At 36.9% G+C, this 10177-nt stretch overlaps 1 long non-coding RNA gene across 1 annotated transcript in view; it reads right to left on the minus strand.

The window, feature by feature from the left end:
• Nucleotides 1–4940, minus strand: part of LOC307007910 — an 8670-nt gene extending 3730 nt beyond the window's left edge. Inside the window, exons 1-2 of the long non-coding RNA XR_013799712.1 lie at nucleotides 4828–4940; nucleotides 2002–2182 (exon numbers count right to left, since the gene is read on the minus strand). This is a non-coding gene — a long non-coding RNA (uncharacterized lncRNA). The remainder of the gene's footprint in view (nucleotides 1–2001; nucleotides 2183–4827) is intronic.
• Between the last annotated feature and the right edge of the window lie 5237 nt (nucleotides 4941–10177).

Consider the following 10177-nt stretch of genomic DNA (forward strand, 5'->3'; position numbering starts at 1 on the left):
CAAAGTTGTAAAGACCGATTTTTACTAGAGTAAAAGTACAGAAGATCTTGTTTTTAAAAGTACTTAAGTATCAAAAGTACCAAGTAAATGTCAATGCATTGTTTTATTATTGTTGCACTGTTGTATGTAATACTTACAGTACTTTGCCTCTGAATCTATGCCTTCCTTCCTACCCTCATATCAATATTAAATGTATTTCTAGAACACAGTTCCAGTAGTGGGATTGAATGTGAGATTGAATGAGTGCACTCAATAACGTCCACAATGGTTTCGGACACCCAAAGGGCTGTTCCCTTAAATAGTGCCCTATTTAAAGTTTTTTGGCTTTAAGTATGAATATGTTAGCCTTACTGTTATCTATAAGCTAGTGTGCTCCAAAACAATGACAAAATTCGCATTTAGAAGACCAAATCTAACGCTGAAAATGAAAATCAGGTTGATGTCAGAATGAATGCCAGGCCAGATTGACATTAATATCCAACGTAGGACAGACGTTGTATTGTGGTTGAAAATTATAATCAGGTTGATGTCGGAAACCAACATCAGTCAGGTTCTGATATCTACCCGACTTTCATTTCCAACCAAAATCCAACGTCTGACGTCGAGTTCTGACGTTGTCCCGACTTTCATTTCCAACCAAAATGCAACCCCATGCAACCAAAATCATCCCCTGACTGACGTTACTACTTTCTCGAAAAAAACCTGACTTGAACCCCATTAAAAAAATCTCTGGTGGGATTTGAAGAAGGCAGTTGCAGCACGCAAACCCACGACTATTACTGAACTGGAGGCCATTGCTCATGAGGAATGGGACTAAGATTCCTCAGAAACTCTGCCAGATGCTGGTGTCTGGGTATACATCTCATTTACAGCAGATCATAACAGCAAAAGGGTGTTCTACTAAGTACTAAAGATGCTTGCTATGAAGGGGTTGAATAATTTTGAGACTGCAAAAGTCATTAAAAGCTGCATTTTCAGTTGAATTTGAGATATGAATATGAAACCACTTGAAACATTTGTTTGTGTTGAGCTATTTCAATTACCTTTGTTTGATTTGTTCATTGCAAAAAGCTGAAAGTATGTAAATTTGCCAATAAACCTGATTTGCATGGTGTATATACTGGACATATCTTCTCTTAACTTTTTAGACCATTCTTTTGACTTATGAAGCCCTTGATTAGTTGCTTCAGGTGTGCTTGAGACAACACCTGTTTAGCAGATTTGTGCTGTTGTGAGGGATTCTATTCAGTTGAATAATTTTGAGTCTGCAGAAGTCATTAAAAGTAGCATTTTCAGTTGAATTTGAGGAAACCCCTTGAAACATTTGTTGTGTTGAGATACTTTTTATTTGATTTGTTCATTGCAAACAGTCTTTTTGCCAATAAACCTGATTTGCAATAGGGGTTGAATAATTTTGATGACAACTGTATATATATACAAGAAAAAAATATTAAATTAACTGGTAATTAATATTAACTGGAGGTTGATTATAAAATGTTAATATTTATATGAAAAATATATTAAAGTAATATTATTTTACAAGTACACACACACACACACACACACACACAGTATTGACAGTATACTAATATTCCCTTCTGAACATATTCCTTTCAGGAAGTTGTTTTTTAGACTGTGTTCCAAGGCACCATTATGTCATGTCTAAACAAATTCAGGTGAACTTTAATCATAACCAAGTAAACCAAGTTTCTCAGTATAAATGGAGTCTTAAGTTATTAAAAATTATACATAAATTTACTCCTTTTAGTGGCTTCATCAGACGCCAATTTTATTCTTTCAACCAAATGCCAAACCACACAGAGAGGATTGTGGGATGTTATAGGCAAATATCAAAATCCGACCAGATGCAGGAATCTCAAGAGATGGGATGTTGAGCAAACAATGGCATTGGACGTCTTGTTGTTGCATTCCTACCACTAACAAGGCATTGTTTTTCAGCTTTCGGACACAGTTACAGAACTAAAACGCATTGATACTCACCCAACACTCATTCTCATTCTAAACTTTGGCCTGGCAAACGTTCACACAGCTTCTGAGTTCAGTCCTCCTGCTGTTCCCTCATCCAGCACGACAGCGTCCATCTCGCTTCGCTGTGAATAGAGTGCTTCCCCTGGGCCTCCGTCAACGCTGTGAACTCCACGCCAAACCACAGCACAACTGTCTGCAACAAAACACCACCTTTTATTCCAAACCATTTCCATTAAAGCACATTCTCACACGATTGAAAGAGAGTTTAATCAGCTGGAACGCAAACCTGAGCTCATGCTGCTATCGAACGAGAAAAATAGCATGCACTGATCTGAGATCCACCAGTGGAGACTTTCCATTAATGACGGGATCAGACTCAGAGCGAAAGAAACTGATCTGAGATCAGAGCGGACTGTCAGACAGGTGTTGGTCATTAGCGGTCTCATTAGAGGGTGACACGAAGGGAAAGAAAGACTCACGCAGACGTGAATTAGGTTCAGAGCTCCAGGCAGGTGGCGGATACTGGACAATCGCTCAATGTCAACATCAATCCTGCAACGTCTGACAAGCTCTCTCCCTGTTTGAAGACGAACTTCAGTCTGTTTCTGTTTATGCCGGTGACATTTATGCGATTATGAACGAGAGGTTTGTTGTGATATGGTAAGTGTCTGCAGAGGGCCATTCTAACACAGCAGGGACGTTGACACCAAGACTCTCATTAGATACAATGAGCCTTAATGAGAGAAATTAATGATGCCAGGATCCCGCAATGCTGAATGTGTGTGGTTGTGTTTTCCCTGTGGGGATGAAATTTTTGAAAACGTCCTCAGCACATATAGAAAAATCTGATAAGATCACTTCAAAAAAAGGGACTAAAAATGGGTTTCAGGTTAGTTTCACATAAATAAAAAAACTATAAGTATATAATTATAAAATAATACAATGAACTATAAAATCGTGGACATTAAGGACAGCAAAATAAATGCACTTAACATTTAAAAAGCAATTATCATATATTTTGTTGTGGATGTGTCCAAACAATCTTTTTTGGTGCAAATTGATCTGTCATTTGACAAAAAGCTAATTATCAAATTAGACAAACCATGACATACCATGAATAAAACTATGCAAGATCGTGCTGGGTTAAAAATAGACATTTCTGCCTTTTAATCGATTCTCATTGTGATGAACCATCGATTCTTAAATCCCTCGATCTTTTACAAAATTTGGACAGAAAAGCTTGTGCTTTGTTACTATTGATATAAAACAAAGTCTCTGCTTTTGAAATCTGTTCATTTTATTATGAAACTTAAACAATAATTTGGGTTTTGGCGCTGTTTAATGTGGAGTGACAGTTCGCTGTAGCGACATACGTTTTGTAGTAAGCCAGAAAAAAATGTATTCTAGAGGAATTATATATATATCCCAATTATACATTTACATTTTATTTAACGATAAATTGCAAAAGATTTTTAAATGAATTATATATGTGTCTAATTATCAGTGTCCAATTTGAAACCTGCAACTCATGCAAAGCCAGTTGAGAAGCGCTGATCTAGCTGAACTGAGCATCAGTTTATATTAAAAACAACAGATGTGACTGAGATCTCCTCAAGGATAGCTACAGGGACAGGCACATTATATGTTTTCTATAAGCATTTCAAAAAATCATCAATATTTCTAAGCCTTGAACAAAATCAACTAGCTCTGAGATGAATCACAACATTACACATTTTTAAGACAAAAGTATTTGGGAAAATCTAGGAAATTAAACAGTACAAGACTTAACGCCCTTCATAAGGGAATAAACTATAGTATATATACTATACAGTCAAACCAAAATTTCAGACACCTTGCTATCCTAACACCTTACATACTGTAAATGAACCCACTGCACCCACTTGTAAAATAATATAAAAAATTATACATGGTGTCTGAATAATTTTTGGTTTGACTGTATGTGTGTGTGTGTGTGTATATATAAATAGATATAGTGCCTTGCAAAAGTATCGTCACCCCTTCATTTTTTTCACCTATTGTTATGTTGCAGCCTTATGTCAAACTACTGGTACATTAAATTATGTTTTTTTTTCCACACCAATCTACACCATAATGACAAAGCAAAATACACTTGAAATGTATCTCAGGATCAATTTCGCTGGATCATCTTTAAAATGTTTCTACACTTCGATTGAGTTCTAATCTGTGACAAATTCAATTGAATGAACATGATTTGGAAAGGCACACACCTGTAAATAAAAGGCCTAACAGCTAAAAATGAACAACAGAGCAAAGACTTTTATCGGAAAATATTCCAATTTATACAAATATACTGAGCTCATTTGCCACAGTAACAACGACGTCTCTGATTGGTTGGTCTCCCTTTAGGATTATAGGTATGTAGGATGTAGTCTTATTTATTATTATGTTTTTTTTATTTTTATGTATGTTCAGATTACACTGATGTGGCTTCCACAGAGATGTATTAATAACCTCGGAGCTCATGGTAGGTCTGTCTGGAAAGGTTTATGTGTTATCACAAAAATCAATTTCTCTGTGAAGAAGATGAAATGGGATTTTTACTTCCGGTTCGCTGCTGCTGCTGTTTGCCCCCGTCTACACCAATCGCTCAATAACATTATCATACCCTCATCATCTCCACAACTATAACCTAAATAGTGTGTGTGTATATGTGTGTTTGTGTATGCAAGTGAGGATTTAACTGTTATTGCTGTGAGGGTTGTGACAATGTTTTTGTGTAAATTTTTGTGTTAGATAGTAAAAGTCAATGTGTGTGTGGTCCTCAGGGGGAATGTTGAGTCTCTTTTTATCACTCACCGAGCATCATTGCTCCTCCCTTCTTGATGCTCTCTCTCTCGCCCTCTCTCTCTCTCTCTCTCTCTCTCTCTCTCTCTCTCCTGAGGACAGACATCTTCATATCATATCTCTGTAGGACAAAATATTTAGACAGACCATATTCAGATTGAACTTGAACCAAAAGAGACGTGCGTGTATGTGTGTGTGAAATGATGGGAGAGAGTATTTCATTACGCTGGGGGAGAGATTGATACCACTCATCGCCTGGATGGAATGAGCGAGAGAGGGAAGGATGAAGCACTTTATTTATTCAACACATCAATCTGAAATAACAATTCTACTAAGAGCATCTCTCTATCAGCGCATCTGCTCCTCCCTTCTCAATGTGTTACGCTTCCCTTCTCTCTCTGGTCAGCAGTGATCGTGTGTAGAGGTGTGTGTAACATGATGCTTTCATCCACCTATTACACACCTGTCTGAGCACAAAACACCTCCCTACTGTACATACACACACACACGACATCCTCCAACCACACACACACACACACACACACGATTTTTGATTAATAGAAAGTTCAAGAGAACAGCATTTATTTGAAATAGAAATGCCTTTACTGTTACTTCACTTTTGATCAATTTAATGCTTCCTTTCTCAATATAAGTGTTTATTTCTTTAAAAAGAAAAAACTTTTGAACGGTAGTGTAGGGCTATACAAATGTAACATATAAACTTTATTTGCTTTATTTAATATTCAACAATATTATTGATCTGACAGTACTAGCACTGTTGTATGAGAACTGAACTGAGCTAGACGATGATATATATTTTATTTTTTATTTTTGCAGAGCTGCTTTATAGATGAAATTAACTAATTTAATAATTGAGGATCTATACAACAGAACAGAATCAACACTGAACTGACTCCAGCTGAAATACCGTACATTATTTTTCTGTTTTCACTGTAAAGCTGATTTGAAATGTATTGTATAAAGCACTATTAATAAAAGTGACTTGACTCTTATTGTTTTTCAAAATTAGGATTTCCCCAAGACTTTTTAATAATGATCAGATCACTAATGAATGATTAATATTAATATCATGTTTTTTTTTTTTTTGTTTTTTTTTTTTTTTACTACTTATTATTTTTATGGATCCTAATTTGAAAACCCCTGGTCTAAGAGACACATTTTCATTCACATCTCAATTTATGAGTAGCACATGAAATGTGCAGTTACTGCCTTTGAAGGAAGGTACAGCACAACACAACACAAAGCACAAACCTCCCTACCTGGAACACACACAAGCAAACACACTAAACTAACACGCTCTACCTCACATAAACAAAGCATCCCTATCGCACGCATACAAACAATGCATTCACAAATAAATAAAAACGTCCCTATCAAGCACAAAAACATATCTCTGAAACCACAGATATCTCATATACACACAATCACAAAACACCTCCACCACACACACACCTCCCAGTGGGAGTAACACGACCGAATGCTGACATCGCTGATGACATCACCAGAGGTACACAAGTGCAAATGAAAGCTAGTGTGTTCGTGTAGATGCAACAGTTTCACTCTCTGAAATCCCTTCAATGACTTCTCTGCTGTCATCCAGCAGAGAAGAGCTGTTGCATTCTGGGTACGTCTGGAGAATAAGAGAGAGAGAGAGAGAGAGAGAGAGAGAGAGAGAGAGAGAGAGAGAGAGAGAGAGAGAGAGAGAGAGAGAGAGAGAGAGAGAGAGAGAGAGATGCTGTGTGGTCGATAAGGATGAATAGAGGAGAAAGAAAGTATAGTTTGTGCATTTCTGTTTTGTTCTGCAAAGACATATTTTGACCACCGTCCCGCTGTGAAAGAGTTTGTGCGTGTACGAGTGTGTAGGACTGTGTGTAAGATAAAGGTTAACATGAGTGTGTGTGTGTGTGTGTGTGTGTGTGTGTGTGTGTGTGCGTGTGTGCGTGTGTGTGTGTGTGTGTGTGTGTGTGTGTGTGTGTGTGTGTGCGTGTGTGTGTGTGTGTGTGTGTAAGAGAAAGAGACAGAGAGAGATAAAGAGGGTCCACAGGGGTAAATATGGAGTGGGGTCTCTAGAGGACAATTGAGGAGGACCTCATAAAACAATAGCTGCTTTTGTTCCTACTGACCACACACACACACACACACACACACACACACGGGTGGTACCTTGGTTGCAGTAAACCCATTTCCATATCCATGAACCATAGTATTTATATGGTACTCCAAGGTACAATATACTACTGTTCAAAGGTATAGGATTTTTTAAATACCTATTTCAGTCATGAAACTCAAGAGAGTGCAGGCTGATAGGTCCTTTACAGAGAGTCTACAAGCTGTCAGGGGTGCGTTTCCAAAAATTGTTAGCCAACTATGGTCGCAAGTTCCGTCGTTATCAGCAAAGTTCAACGAGTCTGTGTTTCCCGAAACCATCGTTCCAGCGAACATTTGCTAACAGCATCGCAGTGTTGTGTGGTTGGAACGACAGCTCTCGACCTGTGGTTAGAAGCAGAGTTTGCATGACGTGTGGACTCAATAAATCATTATCTTGAGCCAAATAAGCAAGCTGACATCCAGTACAATTATTTCGAATATATACTGTCATTTACGTCTTTTAGTTTGTCAAGGGATTAACAGTGCCGTTTTTGAAGAGTGCACATGTGCGTATGTGCTCTATTAGCCTGTAAGAACGAGCCTATGATTGAATCAGGAAATAAGGCAAAATAACAAAAAATTTGAATTAGTCCTCGGATGCCATGTCCGTAATTTTTAGCAAAAAATCTGGCATTTGATCTCAAACAGATTAATTAAAATAAGTTATTATTTTAGCAGCAGCGTAACAGATCTGGTTCCTCAAGACCAAATACATTAACATTGCCATATTCGATAACATGCTAAAATTATTCAGAGAGTTGTCATGATTAAAAATGCTTTAAAAAAAGTATCTTGTGCTTACCAAGTCTGCATTTATTTGATGAAAAATACAGTAAAAAGTCATATTGTGAAATATTATTACAATTTAAATGTAATGTATTAATGTAAAGCTGAATTTTCAGCATCGTTACTCCAGTCTTCAGTGTCACATGATCCTGATTTGGTGTTTAAGAAACATTTCTTATTATTACCAATGTTGAAAACAGATATTTTTTGTGGAAACTGTCATACATATTTTTCAGGACTTTGTGATGAAAAGAAAGCTCAAAAGAACAGCATTTATTAGAAATATAACTTTTTAACATTATAAATGTCACTTTTGATCAATTTAATGCAAACTTGCTGAATAGGAGTTGAATCTCTTTCAGATAAAACGTACTAGGCCGGGTAACAATAGTACTATATATCCAAAGAAATATGCAATAGTACTAGTATCAGAGGTATTACCATAGTACACTGAAATACACCATGGTATATTTTTTTTTACACTTTTTCTACATACATCATGAAAATACCATGTAATAACCATAGAACTTTTCTAAAAACCTGGTATTACTATGGCAACGTATCAACAACAAAAAAAAAGCATGGTAATACTAGGTGCATGTCCAACACAACAACAAATTACAATGACACGTTCAGAAAAAACATGGTATTACCATGGTACCATACCTAAAAAAAAAAAACTAAAGGATTATGATGATTCTGCAAATCATGCCATTGTCATTCTCTGAAAACCTGTGATAATACTATGGTACAGATTTGTAGACACAGATTAAAAAACAGACCCACAATTATTTACACACTCACACATTCTCACACCAGCACACTTTAACTTTCTCAATACACACACACACACACAGTGTTGTTTATCATTGTCATTCCCATCTGTTTGGCTTTCACTGTACAATTAATAACACCATTTTAATAAGTGTCATTGTATCATTTTATTGTCCAACAACAACAACAAAAAGATCTGACAAGAAGAGTATACGCAAATCCTCACTCAAAAATCTCTTTCTCTCTCAAACACACTCACACACAGTTCCATTTTGGACTCCCCCGTTGGCTGCTCTCTGCTCCCTGATCAATATTTTAATAAGCAGAAAGGATGAGGGTTTAATCTTAATCAATAAGGGCCATATGCAGCGCGGAGGGATGAGAAGAGAGCAAATCATCTTCCCTGACACTTCATACATTATCCGTCTGACGTTATCAAATGCGCTCTTCACAATGCAGAACACTGCGTTAACAGCCATTACCTTAACACACATTACCAGACGCTGCACTTCGCAACATTTCCCAAAAAGCGAGTCAGAAATTATTTTTAACCGACATTACCATTAAGGATGGGATCTTGAGGAATTTAACGATTCTGACTCTGAATCCACTGAGCTATTACGGTTCCTTAATGATTCTATTAATGATTCTTTAAGTACTTGAAGGATAATTGGTCCTAACTATATATTTAAGTACACTAAACAAGAGCAATACTTCTTTTCATTCAATTGATGCACTGATCTACCTTACATAAGTCTGTAAAGTGTGTTATATAAAAAATAATCCCAGTGAACCCAGTGGACTTTTAGGAGACTGGGTTCAAATAAAGACCTTATTATACATAATAATAATAATATATATTTCTGTCATGATAGCTCTCGGAGTGATTGGCATGGTATGACACTGTTGTATGTTTGCATAGCAAGTACAGGACTTGCTACTGCCAATACATACATGGCACAGGTGGAGCTGGGGAAGGTGGAGGGTATCTGAAAGCACGATGCACTGCTAAGGCAAATGCTACCTAAGTATTTGAAGGTTGATCCGCGAGCTCATTGGCTACTGATGCGGCAGGAACCAATCAGCTGTGCCCTATAGTAACGATGTGATAATGAACAAGTGAGTAAAGGACCTATTAGCCTGAATCTAGAGTTTCATGCCAGAACTTTGTGTGTGTGTGTGTATATATGATCAAAAGCTTTATGCCAAAAGGTTTTATGTATAAATTTTGGCATGTTTCATGTGTTTGTTATATACCCCTCATTTTGACCCACCAGGATCCGATGTGAGATACAAGCATGGGAAACAAGCCAAAATAAATACATAAAACTTTTTGGCATCAATGGCCATAAATCTTTTGATCATCATAACCATTACCCCTAAAATCTGGACTGGAGATTATTTAAACAAGAATATTGAGTCCCTAAGTCTGACCCTTAACCCTAAAATCCTTCTACCCATGGTCATCTAGTTTGAAGTGTTTAGTTAATGACATTAAACTCACTCTACACATCAACGCTCTGTCACCAGGTTAACCTTGTCGCTGATATTAACCCTAACCTGAGGTGTAGCAGCCTGCAGGTCAAACGCACACTGTTACTAATCATTGTCTTGCAGCATGACAATAATCCTG

The sequence above is a fragment of the Phoxinus phoxinus genome (genome assembly GCF_949152265.1).
Source record: "Phoxinus phoxinus genome assembly, chromosome: 12".
NCBI lineage: Eukaryota > Metazoa > Chordata > Actinopteri > Cypriniformes > Leuciscidae > Phoxinus > Phoxinus phoxinus.